This window comes from Tachysurus vachellii, chromosome 5 (genome assembly GCF_030014155.1).
Source record: "Tachysurus vachellii isolate PV-2020 chromosome 5, HZAU_Pvac_v1, whole genome shotgun sequence".
NCBI classification, from domain to species: Eukaryota; Metazoa; Chordata; class Actinopteri; order Siluriformes; family Bagridae; genus Tachysurus; species Tachysurus vachellii.
The window spans coordinates 14,646,779-14,664,463 of NC_083464.1; positions in this window are offsets into that span (position 1 = coordinate 14,646,779).

The window sequence follows — 17,685 nt, forward strand, 5'->3', positions numbered from 1 at the left end:
CTTCAAATTTGACCGTTCCTTCATTTCTATGTTTTATATCTGATAACACCGTATAATGTATGTTAAAATTAAAAATCTTCTTATGTAATTGTTTTCTTGCATCCCACATAATTCCTACTCCCAGTGTGCACCTCTAGTCTCAACCAAATATCCTGCAAACCTTTGTCAATTAAATGCATGAATAATTCTCCTTATCAGTTTATGTATCGTTTTAGAACATACTGTCTGTTTTATAATATAATGTATTTATATTTGATTACATCTCTAGAATATATTTTATTTCACCTGGAATGAATGTAATGCACATTAAAATATATTTAAGACTTGTTTTCCGTAAACCTGACATGTCCCAGGCTCATGAGGTGCATCGTTCATGTGGAAAATATTTTCAGAGTTGTGAAAGTAAACAACTAGTTTTAAAGCTACACTGCATTTATTTATCATGTGAAAAATACATACTAAATGTGCAAAAGGTAAACCCCAGTGACAAGGAAAAGTACTGTACCTTTTTTCAAGTTTAAATTCAGAGTATTTGCTTGTGGGACTTTTTTGAGCTACAGTAAAATGCAATCTGAAAGTTCTGCTATAACTACTGGAATTCCAATTTCGATCATTCAACAGAAAATGCTACAAGGCTTATGACCTTTTCTGTATCATTGCCTGTTATCCTCCTGTTGCTCCCTGGAGAAATTACACACCTGTTTACATTTACAGCATTTGGCAGATGCCCTTATCCAGAGCGATGTACAAAAGTGCTTTTAAGTCTCTATCATTGAATACATAAATTCTGGTTCCTTAGGTTACAGACCTAAGATACCATGAGCCTAAAACATTGTTCAAAGTTTATTTTATTTTTTTTTTTAAATACACACAAAAAACAGGGGAGAAAGTGCTAGTTCAAGAAGTAGTTCTTCAACCGTCATCATTGGACCCCTAGGGGAAGTTCATTCCACCACCTGGGTGCCAGAACAGAAAAGAGTCTTCTTGTATATTTACCTCGTACCCTAAGAGATGGTGGGACCAGTAAAGCAGTGCTGTTAGCTCTAAGGCTGAGGTAAAGAGCTTTGAGGTAAGAAGGAGATGGTCCATTTTTGGCTTTGTAGGCGAGCATCAGTGTTATGATTCTATTGTGTGCAGCTACCGGTAGATGGTGTAGGGATCGTAGCAGAGTGGTGGTATGCGAGAACTTAGGCAGGTTAAAAACAATTCGTGCAGCTGCATTTTGGATCAGTTGCAGAGGACAAATTGCGTTCATAGGTACACCTGCCAGCAGTGAGTTACAGTAGTCCAATCTTAAGATGACAAGAGAGCACCTGAGCAGCCTGTGTGGACAAAAATGGCCAAATCTTTCTAATGTTGTAGAGAAGGAACCGACATGAGCGTGTCGCATTAGCATTAGCACAATTTAGCAACATGTGAGGAAAAGAACATTTGAGTGTCCATAGTTACCCCAAGGTTGTGAGCCGTGACTGAAAGGGAGATCAGATTGTTATGCAGGGATATTGCAAGATCATGACCTGGGGATGAATCACCTGGGATGATTAGCAGTTTAGTTTTGCTAGGATTGAGCTTCAACTGATGAGCCATCATCCACAATGATATGTCTGCCAGACATGCTGAGAACCGAACAGAAGCTGTGGTATCTGAGGGTGGGAAAGAGAAGATAAGTTGAGTATCATCAGCAAGTATCATTGAATATCATGGTAAGTGAGTATACAGGGAGAGAAGGAGAGGACCAAGTACAAATGCACACCTCAAACCTCAGCTCATTCCAAACTATTGCAGCAAACAAATAACTAGTGATTTAATAAACTGGTAGTACGAAATGTGCTGTACTCTGGTTTTTGGCCCTGCTGATTTTCCTCACCTAGTTTGCTTGATCTGTTGCCTATTTATGACTTTTTTGTCTTTAAAATAACTTACTCAATGTTTTTTTATTTATAAAACTAACAAATTATTTCTTTTAATGCTCATTAAATGGGTAAAACTCATTTCTTGGTGCTTAAGTGTTAGGTTTTTGGCAATATGGGTCCAGAGAGATTCTTTATTTTATGAGGAAATTATAAAACTACAACAGAAATAAAATCCCAAGCCTGAATTTGTACATCTGTACCTAATATTCAGATGCTCCTGAAGAGTGTAATTACCAGGATCGGGTGTGATCGTTTAGGGTTGGTGCTAAACTATGTGGTAAGAAACCCCAGGATCACTGCAATGGGCATTTACAATCCATATAAACCTGAAACTTTGTTTAAAAAAATGCACACTTTAAAGTACTGCATAAATCTGGAACCTCCCTTTCATCACTTCAATCAGATTTCTATCACAAATGTGGAGGTTTTTCTTTTCAGTCATAGACTGATTTATGTGTGTGAGTTTTTGCTGACTTTGCTGTTTACTCAATTTCATGAGAACTAGAAGCTCACACTCACACACACACACAAGTAGATTTACCCTGCTCACTCTCTCATCTGCATTCGTAGATGTCTTCCTTCCTTTCTCTCTTTCTGCATTTTCACCAAAAAAGGTAATAGAGAAGGAGCTGGTAGAGGGGGAGGGGATAAGCCTTCTGGTGGAAGAGGCAGGAGCTTGTGGGAGAGCATTTCAAGCCGGGGGAGTCAAAACTGTAGCAGCATCTGGAGCTACTCCATTGCACCTCTACTGGGGGTCAGTTCAAACACTCACTGCCCTAGGGCCATATGGGGAAAAAAACATCTGAGCTGATGAGAAAGAGGAAGGTGATGTTCACGGGAATGGGGTTTAAAAATGTTGCAAAAAGTCTATAACAAACGCAACACACCGTAGTGAGACTCAAAAGCAGGTGTGTGGGGGGAGTTGTTAGCGCGTGTGGCACCAATTAGTCCACAGGTGACATATCATTCTTGTAGAAAGTGAGCAGTGGTTGTATCAGGGTGTCCCCTAAGCAGCTGTATAGCTCTCTTCTGATGAAACACATGATCTCTCTGTTTGTCTTTCTGTCAGCTCAGACATAACTTTCGAATGCGTGGACATATGTGCTTCTCAAACCTAGAAACTTATTCTCTTGTGTATATATTTGACCAAAAATATTTTGGTGGTGTCTGGTGCGTTTGTGTGGTATATTACATTCCTTCCATTATGTGATTACATTCTTGCGACGTTGATGGTTTTCACATGTACATTAGATTAGAGAAATTCATTATGTGACCACATAACACATAGTGCAACGTTCAGTCGGCCAACACACTGATTCAATGTGCTTCCCAAATGCAGTCCCTGGCACTCTGGTGTTTTGTATTGTTAAAAACAGAGTCATTGCACAATTCATCTGGAGGAGGCTTGCTTACAAAAAAATGCCAAAATGGCAGTCCAGGAAATTATTTTTTCAGTCAAAAAGGATTAGCAGCTATTATACAGAAAAATACAATCCATTAAAGAGTTACAACTTTCAATTCAGAGGATATGAGTCATGAAGGCAAACATAAACTAGTATGAGTTCATAGATTAGTATATTGTTCATTCATTTGAACTGAATTTTATATCAAGTCATTTTGAATCTGAAACTTTGTCTGCAATACATTTATGTGTAAACAAATTATTGGAGTAACTGCCATTATAAGACATTAGCTCATGTTTTTAAATACTTGTGTATATCTTATTTTATGCTTTTATCCAAACCTATTTTGTGAGAAAAGCATAGCATAAGAAACCATGACGTCCTACTGTACTTTCACCTCAAGTTTGATTGATAGATTCTGAGCTTTGTCACGTCCAAAGTGAAACAGGAATCTGTCTGTCACTGGAAAGGACTGAAACCCAACTGAGATGATTAGTAATTTGGTTCAGTCATTTCCACTGGAAAGTTTTATTTGGGAAGCTAGAAAATGTTTATTTAAGTTATATAGGTTAAAATTATTGATTTACAATTCCATTTAACACAGAGCAATGGAAAACTAACAGCAATACTGTGTGTGTATGTGTGTGTGTGTGTGTGTGTGTGTGTGTGTGTGTGTGTGTGTGTGTGTGTGTGTGTGTATGTGTGTGTGTGTGTGTTGTGTTGTGTTGTGTTTCCAACTAATGGGACCACATCCTTGTCATTACTGGATCGCAGTTTTAGCACGTGCCACAAAGTGATTATTTGCCTAATAAACTGAAACCTCTAAATAATGTTTGAGGGCCAGACAGATGCTAGACTCTTCTGGAGCAACAGGAAGCAGGTCAATAAAGCAGTGGAGAGGGCTTGTGATCATACACCCCAGATTGTTTCCACATGCACCACACAGTCAGGCTCTAAAAAACCTCCTTAGGGAAAAATCACCTTATCAGCCTCACTGAGGTAAATAAGTTCAACAGAATGGTTCAGTTGTGTTTGTTTTACTTTTCTACTACTAGGCATAACTGATACAAGATACAGTATGTTACAGTTTATGTTACAGTGAACCAACCAACCTAGAGTGTCAGTTTTAACAGTACTTTTACTTTTACATATTACTTAATACTGTAACTCTTTTTTTTTTACTATAGCGCTTTGTATAGTACATTAAGTAGAACTAGACTCATTGTTTTTTATAAGATCATTCCTCTGACAGTAGTTCCAGTTGCAAGCTTAATCTTGTGTATATACACAATATGGTTAAAAGTTTGTGGACACTTGAACATCACACCCATATGCTGTTTTTTCAAAACTGTTACCGTAAAGTTGGGCTGCCTTTGTAAGTTGTAACATTTACAGTGGCCATCGTTCTAGCATGACAATGTCGCTGTGCACAAAATAAGGCCAATAAAGACAAAGTTGGAGGGTAAGAACTCAAGTGGCTTCCACTTTTATAGGAAATTTAACAAAAATATTCATTTTGCTAGTTTTTGTTTCAATACCTCAACAGTAGAATTTGAAACAGCAAACTTTTATGTTTATTTATTTGCAAATATAAACACTTTCCAAATTGACTTGCAAACAAAGTGTGATACCAGCATGTAGTTAAATAGCTAAAGGCAACAGATAAAGACAATGATATGGCACTGTGCTCAACAGTGGCTGTCTGGCAGCTCTGAGTCTCTGCCTAGCCTCTGCTAAGCTCTGCAAGAAAAGCTGCAGGACCTTCACTTCTGCCCGACTGCACCTAAAGTCGTATGCAAAAGTTTAGGAACCCCTGAAAATTTCTAAGATTTTCATTTGGATGTTTGGGTGTTTGGATATTCAATTATTTATTAATATCAATATTTGGGTGTTTGGATCAGCAATTTCATTTTGATCTATCAAATAACTGAAGAACACAGCAATATTTCAGTAGTGAAATGAGGATTATTGGATTAACAGAAAATGTGCAATATGCATCAAAACGAAATTAGACAGGTGCATAAATTTGGGCACCCTTGCCATTTTGTTGATTTGAATACCTGTAACTTCATAGGTGCATCCAATCATGAGAAAAGGTATTTAAAGTGGCCAATTGCAAGTTGTTGTTCTCTTTAACACTCATCTGAAGAGTGGCAACATGGAGGCCTCAAAACAACTCTCAAATGACCTGAAAACAAAGATTGTTCAACATTATGGTTTAGGGGAAGGCTACAAAAAGTTATCACAGAGATATAAGCTGTCAGTGTGCACTGTGAGGAACATAGTGAGGAAATGGAAAACCACAGGCACAGTTCTTGTTAAGGCCAGAAGTGGCAGGCCATGTAAAATATTGGAGAGGCAAAGGCGAAGGATGGTGAGAACGGTTAAAAACAGCCCACAGACCACCTCCAAAGACCTAGAACATCGCCTTGCTGCAGCTGTTGTCACTGTGCATCGTTCAACAATTCAGTGCACTTTGCACAAGGTGAAGCTGTACGGGAGTGTGATGTGAAAGAAGCCTTTTCTGCACACACGCCACAAACGGAGTCGCTTGAGGTGTGCAAATGCACATTTGGACAAGCCAGCTTCATTTTTGAACAAGGTGCTGTGGAGTGATGAAACAAAGATTGAGATATTTGGTCATAACAAGGGATGTTATGCATGGTGGCAAAAGAACACAGCATTCCAAGAAAAACACTTGCTAAACGGGAAAATTTGGTGGAGGTTCCATCATGCTGTGGGGCTGTGTGGAAAGTGCCGCTACTGGGAATCTGGTTAAAGTTGAGGGTCGCATGGATTACACTCAATATCAGCAGATCCTTGAGAATAATGTTGAGGAATCAGTCACAAAGTTACTGGCTGGATATTTCAACAAGACAATGACTAAAACCACTGCTCAAAATCTACTCGGGCATTTATGCAGAGGAACAAGTACAATGTTCTGGAATGGCCATCCCAGTCCCCAGACCTGAATATCATTGAACATCTACAGTATGGGGTGATTTGAAGCAGGCTGTCCATGCTCGGTAACTATCAAACCTAACTGAACTGAAGATGTTTTGTAAGGAGGAATGGTCCAAAATATATTCATCCAGAATCCAGACAGTCATTACAGGCTATAGGAAGCATCTAGAGGCTGTTATTTCTGCTAAAGGAGGCCCTACTAAATATTGGTGATTTTTCTGGTGGGGTGCCCAAATTTATGCACCTGTCTAATTTAGTTTTGATGCATATTGAACATTTTCCTTTAATCCAATAAACCTCATTTCACTACTGAAATATTACTGTGTCCTTTAGCTATTTGATAGATCAAAATGAAATTGCTGATCCAAACACCCAAATATTTATAAATGAAAATCATGGAAATTGTCAGGGGTTCCTAAACTTTGGCATTCGACTGTACATCTCAGTCAGGATTCCCCTACCCGTTTGTTGTCGCATTTCTCAACCGTAGCAACAGAAGAGATTCTACGACTCATCCTGTCTTGCAATCCTACCACCTGCCCATTGGGTCCACTCCCTTCCACTATGCTCCAGACCATCTCACAAGACCTGCTGCCCTTCATCCCCACAATCATCAATGGATCCCTATCATATGATCAAATACCAACTACCTTAAAGAGAGCAAGGGTTATTCCCATCCTGAAGAAACCTGCTCTTGATCCATCAGACATCAGTAACTACATACCGGTATCACCTCTCTTTTCTTTCAAAAATTCTTGAACACATTGTCTATAATCAACTGTCTGTCTATCTCTCTAACTAACTATCCCTCACAGAACAACCTCTAGGATCCCAACCAGTCTGGCTTTAAAGCAGCACATTCGACAGAGACAGCCCTTTTGGATGTCTCTGAAAAACTACATGCTGCTTGATCAGCCAAGCTGTCCTTATCCTCCTCAACCTTTTAGCAGCATTTGATACGGTTAACCACAAGACTCTCTCGTCCAGCCTCAGGAGTCCTGGAGTTTGCGGATCAGCATGGGAATGGTTTGCTTCCTACCTGGAAGGTCGCTCATATCAGGTAACATGAAAGGGAGTGACATCTGCTCCACGCAACCTCTAGAAGGATTCAGCCATTTTTGTCCACACAGGCTGCTCAGGTACTTGTTCAGTCTCTTGTCATCTCAAGACTGGACTACTGTACTCACTGCTGGCAGGTCTATCTATGAACACAATTCATCTCTCATTTTAAACCTGCCTTAGTTCTCGCATACCATCCCGCTGCTGCAATCCCTCCACTGGCTTTTGGTAACTGCATGCATCAGATTCAAAACACTGATGCTTGACAACACAGCCAAAAATGGACCAGCTCTCCCTTACCTCAAAGCTCTTATCACTCCTCGCACTGCACCTCGCACCTTCAGAGCACCCAGCACTGCTCAACTGGTCCCACCATCTCTCAGGGTAAGAGGTAAGTATACAACAAGACTCTTTTCTGTTCTGGCACCGAGGTGGTGGAATGAACTTCCCCTAGGAGTCCGGACAGCTGAGTCACTGGCTATCTTCAAACGACGCTTGAAAACCTACTTCTTCATTAAATGTTTGAACTAGCACTTTCACCCCGTTTGTTGTATGTGTGTATTTATTTTTAAAAAATTAAAAAATTCTGAAACTTTGAACAGTGTTTTAGTCTCATTGTATCTTAAGTCTATAACCTAGTGAACCAGAGTTAATGTATTCAGTGATAGAGATTTAAAAGCACTTTTGTAGATGTAAATGTAAATGCTAAGCTTACAGCTCTACCTGTCCAAAAACATCCAGTTTTTTTTTTAGAACAAATTTCCAGGCAGCTCTTTGACACCTTCCTATAGTCTAGATGTTCAGTTCCCGTTTTTCACCACAGTGACACCTGTGGCTACTTTAATAAACAAAAAAGTCATGAGTGTGTTGAGTCACGTATTTCAGGCAGACAGAAGAGAAAGTGGGGAAAAAAGGGTTGGGTGGTGTGATATTTAACTTATCACCGTTTCTTCTGTTAAACACATCTGCAGATAGTGCAGTAGTTGAAAACTGCTAAGAGCTAGAACATGAAGAATGGGTATAAATCTCTAGCCCTATACTCCACCTGCTTTATATATTGCTTTAGCCAGACTTACATCTTTGTAAATACAAAGTATGTGTACTGTAGATACAGAGAATAAAGTGTAAAATGTTAGTATTTTATCTCCATATATCATTTGCTAGAGATGTTATAGTGGTATGTTGCTAAGCAGTCATTTTGTCTTTCTTATTCTGTATGAATGTTACAGAACAATCTCTACTATCTTCTTCTAGATAAAAACACCTCAAACTTGAATGATGTAAACATATTTGTGACCTTCAGCCTGAAATGTGAACTAAGAGAATTCTGTGTTTCCACAAATAAACACATAGTTCTCAGTCTAAATCTACCAACATCTCCATTAGGGCTTAAGTTTGATGGTGAAGGTTTGGAAGTCATATCTGTGGCTTGGCTTTGCTCTCACCATAACCATTCCTGTCTCTTTCTTTCTGTCTCTCACTCTGTCCTTGAGGTCAAAACAGTGTGAGGCTGCAAGATCACCGAACAGTTTCAGATGGTCTCTGCTTTTGTCCACCAAGCTGTGTGCAAAATAAATCAATATTTAAAAAAAAAACAATATTGTCATTTACAGTTCAATTAAAGCTTCAAGTAAAGAGGAAACTGTTAAGGAATATGTGTACTTACCTCTTCAAAATTAACCAACAGATGTTAATGTGATTGCGTGTGATTGAGGTAAATGCACTATTACAAACAACTGTATTGTAGAATGAATGTTTCCAAATTACTCCCAGGCCAAAGGTTAATGCTGCTAGAAATGAAAGTGTCTATTTAATCATTCTCACGTTTTGTGATGGTGAGTTTCAGGTGTTCATATATTGTAGAATCATTTTTATTTTCTTCTGTTCCTTTTTTTATTCAGTAATTTTTTTTTTAACCAGAACAATTTAAAGTTTGTCATTTATTTCACTTAAAGACTGAGAGGATTTTAAAACATAGTACTGTATTTTACATATTATTTTCTTCATAGGTATCAATCATTTTCATACTTTTTCAAAATGATTTTATTTATTTATTTATTTATTTTCATTTTTATTATTTAAATACTGTATAGAATTTTGTTAGAGTAATGTTAATATTGCTAAGATAGTAATGGTAATATTTTGCTCATTCTCCTGTAGTGCACTAATAATTCTGGATTTTACATGCTATTGTGCTTTATATATTGATGATATATATTCAGCATTTTTTATGTTTTATATCGTTATTATCTATCCACATGAGATTTTCAGATGTACTGAAAGAATTAACATATTCTTTTTCATTGAAGGAAAACATGAAATGTGTTTTTTTTTTTTTTTTTTTCAGAGTGATTCCAACTGTGTTTGTTTTAAATTAACTTCTAAGTAAAATTAAGAAGAAGAAAAAAGCTTGGAATAATATTGGAATAATGTAATAATACTGTAATAAAAAATTGTGTGTAGTATCAGTATTTTTAAATAATTACAAAATTTGTACAACTATTCTTGTGTTTTGTAAAATATTTATACAAAGACCCATTTTGTTCCATTTCGGTCACCATTTAATAGCGACTCATACATGAATGTAAGAAAAATATATATTTCATGAACAGAACTATGTGCCTTAGACTGATAGATTGAATGCTGTAACAAAGCATCTTACATGCTGCAGTGCTCTCAAGTGGACAAAGTCCTGACTGCATACAAATAACTGGTCAAATGCATAGGCAACGAATGTGTTTTCAACACTATGACTTTCAGCTATTGTTAGCCCCTTAATGGTTTTTGGGTTTTTACATAAATTCTCCACAGACTGCAATATGAAGTTTCCATTTCATTCAAGATTCTGAGATTTATTTAATGAAATAGGCCCCCTCAAAATTTTGTTCTCTTTACCGTGACCCATTATGTAAAGAGCTGAATACTGGAAAAGAATATCTGGTATACACATTTACTGGTCATTTTAATAGGAACACCTACCCATCCATGCAATTATCAAATCATTGGGGATGCGGTAGGCTAGGGGTTAAGGTGTTGAACTACTGATCAGAATGTCATGAGTTTGAATCCTAGGTCCACCAAGCTGCCACTATGGGCCCTGAGCAAGGCCCTTAGCCCTCAGTTGTATAAATTGAAAGTCACTCTGGATAAGGGTGTCTGCTAAATGCCATAAATGTAAATCAGCCAATCCCATGAGAGTGGTGCAGTAAACGTCAATATAAGAGAGAATGAAATCTTGATGATTCTACCTGTGGCACAGTATTTGTGAAAAACAGTTTAAATTTTATATGATGATGTCACCTGAAGAATTTTCACCTCTGTTTTTTTTAATTTATTGCACTAAAGAATGACCATCACAGTCACAAACGTTTGTGGACACCTGATCATCTCACCCATGTGGTTGCTGAACGTACAATTACAGATGTAGTCCCTCTGGCTATTATATTAACCCCCACTTTTCATATAAGGCTTACTCAGTTTTGAAACATGACTGTGGGATTTGTTCATCGAGCTACACGCTCGATGAGCACTGATGTTGCATGAGGAAGGGAATTGAGAAAGGGTTGAGGTCAGATTATTGTGCAGGCCACTAGTGTTCTGGACATTGTCCTGCATGATTGGGCTTTAGCTCCTGTGGAGTAGAATTGTAATTTTTTTTCCATACAAAGACATTATTTCCTCATATAATGTACCAGGCTTTTTGCTTTTGTTTGTCTGTTGTAATAATTAACCTTTGCATTGCTAACAGTTTAGTTGAAGATAAGAAATTTCTGTTATTTGCAACATGAAATTAACATGAAATGTAATGTTTTTGATATTGTAGAATATGAATGTTAGCTATGGTTAGCTTTTGTGTGTATGTGCGTTTGTGTGTGTGTGTGTGTGTGTGTGTGTGTGTGTGTGTGTGTGTGTGATTGCTTTGTGTGAAAGAATCTGTCATCAATAAGAAATATCAACTTACTGTTAGTTTAAGTCACTGCACTTACTGACTAATGCTTCAGCATGAAGAATTCTCTGATAAGCTGGGGGTTTAGAGGGTTAACTTTTAAAATGGTGGTCCCAATCTTACCCAAAAAGAATCAGTGTTAGTTGTTTAAATAATATTTTTGATATTCTACAATATGTATATAGGCTATGGTTAGCTTGCTGTTTTGATATGATATTTTAGCTTGATGTGTTTTTGATTGCTTTATATGTTTTTTATATATATATTCTATAATAAACTAGCCATTTTTATATAATTTGATTGTAATTCTCTTTTAATCTTGTTGTTTATATTTTTAATTTGGTGGTTATTATTACTGTAATAATTATTAAGTGTGTAATAGGTAGAAATGGCCCAAAAGCAATGAAACTACACTTTAGACTAGCAGGTCGTTTCTTACATTACCTGTAAATAGTAGCCCTGACCCATACATAACCATGTAAGTATATAGGTCTATCCTGAATATTTGGATGACACAAATTGCGACCGTAGTATTATAAGATTCACACTACTGTTTAATGTTTATTACACACACGACCACTGAGAAGGGGGAGAGAAGAAGACATGAAAGAAAGCAAACCTTTTCTATATCACAAAAGTGATTTAAGCCCAACATACATATATATACACACTCATACATACATACATACATACACACACACACATACATATATACACACACACACACACACAAACACAAACACACACACACACACACACACACACACACACAAACACACCGAGTGGGTAGTGGTGGCTCAAGTGTTTAAGGTTCTAGGTTGTTGATCAGAAGGTCATGGTTCAAGCCTCGGCACTGCCAAGCTCCCACTGTTGGGCAATTGAGCAACGCTATTAACTCTCCATGCTCCAGGGGTGCTGCATCACAGCTGCCCCTGCCCTCCAACCCCAACCTCCTCAGTTAGGATATGCAAAGAAAAGAATTCCAATTTTCTGTTACAGGTATGTATACATTGTGATAATAAAGGCTTCTATGCTCCCAATTTCACATACATGGATATATATAGAGAGAGAGACACATACACACATACAGTAGCTCAGTAAGTTTCAAGCTACTCATCATAGATGAATGTTTTAGCTGCAATCCATAAAAAACAGCTTCTCTTTTGACTGTGAATTGAGAACAGCAAAATTGACTGTGGTCTGCAAATATGGTTTCAGACTATTTACTTCATATGCATATAATTTTTCATGTCATCAATGTTACACAATAGTGACTTTTGTGGATAAATGATTGCTAAATGTGTGTGTGGGGTGTGTGTGTGTGTGTGTGTGTGTGTGTGAGAGAGAGAGAGAGAGAGAGAGAGAGAGAGAGAGAGTATATGCATGTGTATAAGAGTGAGTGAAAAGTTAGTACGTGTTACCAAAAATGGAATAAGGGCAGCAATTTGGGAAAACTGATCAAAATAAGATTTTTAGTAATCATCTGATTAATCCCCTGGAATTTTTAAACCATTTTTCATTTGGGAAATTAATCAACAGCAGACTGTGCTTCAGCATGAAGAATTCTCTGATAAGCTGGGGGTTTAGTGGGTTAACTTTTAAAACAGGGGTCCCCAATCTTATCCACAATGGGTCAGTGTTATTAGTTGTTCTTGGTCTTTAAACTTCTGATATTTTTATCTTATATTTGGCAGACACACTGACTATTTGTGAATATAATTGAGGATACATGATTTAAAGTATCTTGCACAATCAGTTCCACTCAACAAAACTATTCCAAAGGACGAACGTGAATTCAGTAGTGAGGCTGAGTCAAAATACAGACCACTGAGATGTTTCAGAAACCTTAAACGGACAACAAATCATGCTGAAAAATCCATAAAGTGTCAATTTCAAAGAATCATTAATAATTGGCATAAGACACATGGGGAATTGAGCATTATTTACAAATGTGCATAGAAGCATTGCTTAACTTTTATATAAATATATAATGTGTCCACATTTTGCTGTGGTTAGTTTAAATAATATTCAAAGAAGGACGTTTTGGATTAACCCTTTCTAGCGGTACACTGTAGTTCTATTCAAACTGGCAGAATGGAAATGGACTTATCAAAACTTTAACATTTTTTTATTTTTAAGCAGTATAAATGTTTTATCACTACAAGACTCTCCTATGTTTGGCTGCTGGTGAGCAGGGCAATGGGAAAGGGGAGGGGTGAGATCTCCCTGCTAGGCAAGAAATTCACACATCTCCAAAATAACACTGGTACGGAGCTAAAATTGCATGGTCGGCACTGTTTTTGTTTATTGTCTTTCGTGTATTGTCTTTTTTGTGATGTCTTGTATTTTTTGTTTGCACTGTCTTTTGTCCTGCACTTTCTTCCTGTCTTTTGTCTTTGTCCTGCACTGTCTTTCTGTCTTATTGTCTTTTGTCCTGAACTGTCTTTGTCTTTTTGTCTTTTGTCCTGCACTGTTTGCACCAGGTTGCACAGATGCAGTTTATGTGACTAGGACTAATTTACTAAGTCCTTAGCTCTGTCTTTGTTTCTGTAGCACCATGGTCCTGGAGAAACGTTGTCTCATTTCACTGTGTACTGCAACAGCTGTATATGTTTGAAATGACAATAAAAGCTTCTTGACTTGACTCGACAAATAAACTTGACTTGTCTTGAAAATTGACAGCACAAGCATTTTAATAGTAAAACATTGTATACTACTGCTACAACAAAACTATATTAAAACCCTGATTGTCTACTTTCATATGAGCCTTTAACCTCACAAATAAATTTGATGCTTAACATGGGCACCCCAAAAAAGGTAGATTTTTAAAAAAAATATCTGCCATCTTGTTAATCAAGGTTTCAGAAATCTTCAAACTGTAATAAAATTGCAATTAAATAAAATGTAGTGTGAAACTATTTCATTATTTCTAGCATGCTACATTATATGCTATATGGAGCCCAATTACATGCAGCCCATTTCAAGGCAGTGCTCAAATTCCACTCCAGCACAGCAGGAGGCAATCATGTACCATCAATTAGCATTTCACCTGTTCACCATAACACATCAGAACAAGAACCCTGAACACACAGCACTAACAGTGCCAACTCAGTACTGCCAACTCAGTAGTGATAAACAGAAAAGATTTGATTACATCCATTGTCTGTTTTGAGGAACCTTGAGTCACAAAAAACAAACAGTGAATCAGCATCACTGCCATTCAGATGGTTTCTGAATAAGTCTTGGCCCAGGTGATTTCAGCATTTGCAACACAAACTTTATGCAACACAAAAAATACAAGTCTGAAATGTCAAATTTAATATAAACAAATACTTCTTTCCTTGTAATTGTTGATGTAATATGTTCTTTTCTCTCTGCTCACTACTTTCCTACAGAGGAGAGTGTTTGTAAACCACAATACATGTCTCTTTCTGATAGGGTCAGAATTTGTATATTTATTAAGTTGGGGTGTAATTTCTTATTCATTATGTATTATTATTATTTAATCCAAGTGAATCCCAGTGATACTAAATTTATCAGCTTATTTGTAACAGTCTTTTAAGTACTATGAGCATTCTAAAGGTTCGGTATGGTCCAGCAAACAAGAATGTTTTTCAAGTCTTGCTAACATTAGCAAACACTCAAATACAGTACTCAATATGTAGATGCTTGTGTCAGTCCCAGTTGTTTCTGGCCTGCTTCTTGGCCCTGCTACTAATATAATAAAGTGTCTGGGAGAACCAAAGTGCATGGCAACAATTGCACTAGTGAGGCCTAGTTTGCAGGCCCAGCAGAGGCCTCACACGCACCTGCTGCCTGTTGACTGCTGTATCAAGCTTATTCCTGATCTGAGCCAGAAGCTCATGTCTTTCATGTGAAACTACTGAAAGCAGGTCCAACATTAAATCTACAATCCCTTTGGTTAAAGGACAATTGCTGTTTATTCAACCATTATATATTTCTTTTAGCAGGCTAATTGACTGGCAGAAGACGTAATGCCATCTCTTTTGATGTTCTTCTCTTGTCCAAAATGAAGATTAAAAGACGAATATTAGTGACTGGATTACTCTGATTAATAATGGTGAATTTGTATCAAATTTATGGCACAGTCTACTTTACTGTAACCTGTATATGATTTCAGTGCACTTCAATTCTTGACCCTGTTAGTTTGCTGGCACTAAAGGAAGGAGTCACTTTTCATTATCATAAAGTAGGTGAAACTTTACAGCTGACAGTATCCTGAAGAGAAAAATACATAATTCATTTGACCTTTATTAAGAAATACACTTGATTGTCTTGTTTGCAAATGTCGATTTTCAGACTAGCATCCAGGAAAATTCCACTGATGAAAAGTATTTTACTTAATTCAGGTTCTATTAAATATAAAACTTAAAAGCCTCTAGATGTAATTATAGATATTATCTCCTTGACAGGCACAAGAGTCTGATGGTCGGCAACACAAACATGCTGCCAGTGTATAAATCCTCCTGCCTTTTTACTCCATCACATAGTTCCAGAGGCACCCCTTTTGAACCTATTTGTTTTTGGCCCCTTTCCCCCCTCTTTCAGATCTTGAGCCATGCGAATAGCTGTTGTGTTTTATAGTGGGAGAGATGGAAAGCAAGGAGCACGCTTCTCTCATGGGGAATCCCTGAGTTCATCTGAGGAGAGCTGGATTCAGTTATGATTTGAATGGAGGAGGAAAACATTGGGGCAGAATGGCTCAACATCTGAAGAAAGGGAAAACGGGGGGCCAAAACAAAAAATGGGGTTAACTTGCAGAGGTCTGTTTTTTGCCTAAGAATGGTTGCCTCAGTTGACCCTGAAATAGTAGGTGAAAGGCAACAGAAGCATGAATACCTATAGCGTTTAATGAATTTAGCCTTGTTGTTCTGTTGTTAGCTGACCTTATATGAAAGTTATAAGGGTTATATATAAAAAAGTGTGCTCATGGATCAGTGGTTAAATCTGTGGGTAGCTGTATGGAAGGTTGTTAATCTAATCCCAGCATTACCAAGCTGCCATTTTTGGATACTTGGGCAAGACTCTTTATCCGTCTCAGTTGCATCCTGTCTGAATTGTAAGTTTCTTTGGGTATGGGAGGATAGATTGCTTGAGGATGGAAGAAAATGTACAACAATCTGCTTATTTGTATTTTTCCATTTGGAAGTGTAATTATGACACTTTTATTAACTTATTGGAAAAGCTTTATACTTAACTACTATGTACCTGTATTTACATTTAAGGTCAATTCAACACTAAAAATGACTGTTTATCTTACATACTGTAAATTAAACAAATAAAATAAAATCATATCAAAAATCAGAATGCTCTGAATGGCACTGTTGAAGTAAAATTCAACAAGATTTGTCACTACTACTAATCCATCCACTACGGATGTATCAACACACGACCACTGAGAAGGGGGAGAGAAGAAGACATGAAAGAAAGCAAGTGAAACAAAAACGACAGCAAGATAAAAAGGAAAAGCTGCATCCCACAGAGTGAATCAAAAATTTATGGTCAGAAAGGGGAATGAAAGTATAATTTACGTTGAACTCTATACCGTTGCCCTGCCCTCCCCTGCATAATGAGAAACTTCTGTTGAGATTGCAGGGCGCAGGCGCAGCCCCCTGGCGATGACACATCATTAGTTTTTATTTGTCTCTACATTTACAGCTTTTGCAGCAACGCCAACTAGTGAAGTACATTCCAACTCATAACTACTGCGCTGTATTAATACAGCACGCACACATGCACCTCCCAAGATGGCGTCCCATTGCTTGGGTTCAAGCCCTGGAAACACAAATCATCAGAGCTTAATGTGATAATGTATCAGCTGGATGCACTGCTCCTCTGCTGTACCACACTATTCGCCATTCATAAAATAAAAACAAGAAGAAATACAAGCATACAAACTCTGAAATGAAATGAAATAAAAAGAGAGTTATTAGTAATTGTTCTATTGATCAAGGTTCAGCCAGGATTTGGATGTATATGGTATACAGACTGTTCATAAATAATTGGAATAATATTTTATATCAATTGCTTTAATATTAAAAGTGACATGAATCCAGAATGTGATAAGAAGGACGTTGGATGTGTCTGTGGTCATGCAGAATAAGAAGGCTTAAAGATTATGATCTTGCAAAAAGTAATATCTAGAATTTATTTTATGTAGGATTTTCAAATAATAAGATATACAATAACATACAGTATATTGTATTAATATTGTATTAAGTAATCATGATCAACATACACAAGTAGACAATTTCAGTAAGAATCCACATTAGGAATGTCCATGCTCAATACCTACTAAAGAAGCAAGTATTCTTGTCTCAAAATTTGCTACAGAAAATGTCAGTGTGAGTAAAAATGCATCACTTATGTGCTAGAGCAT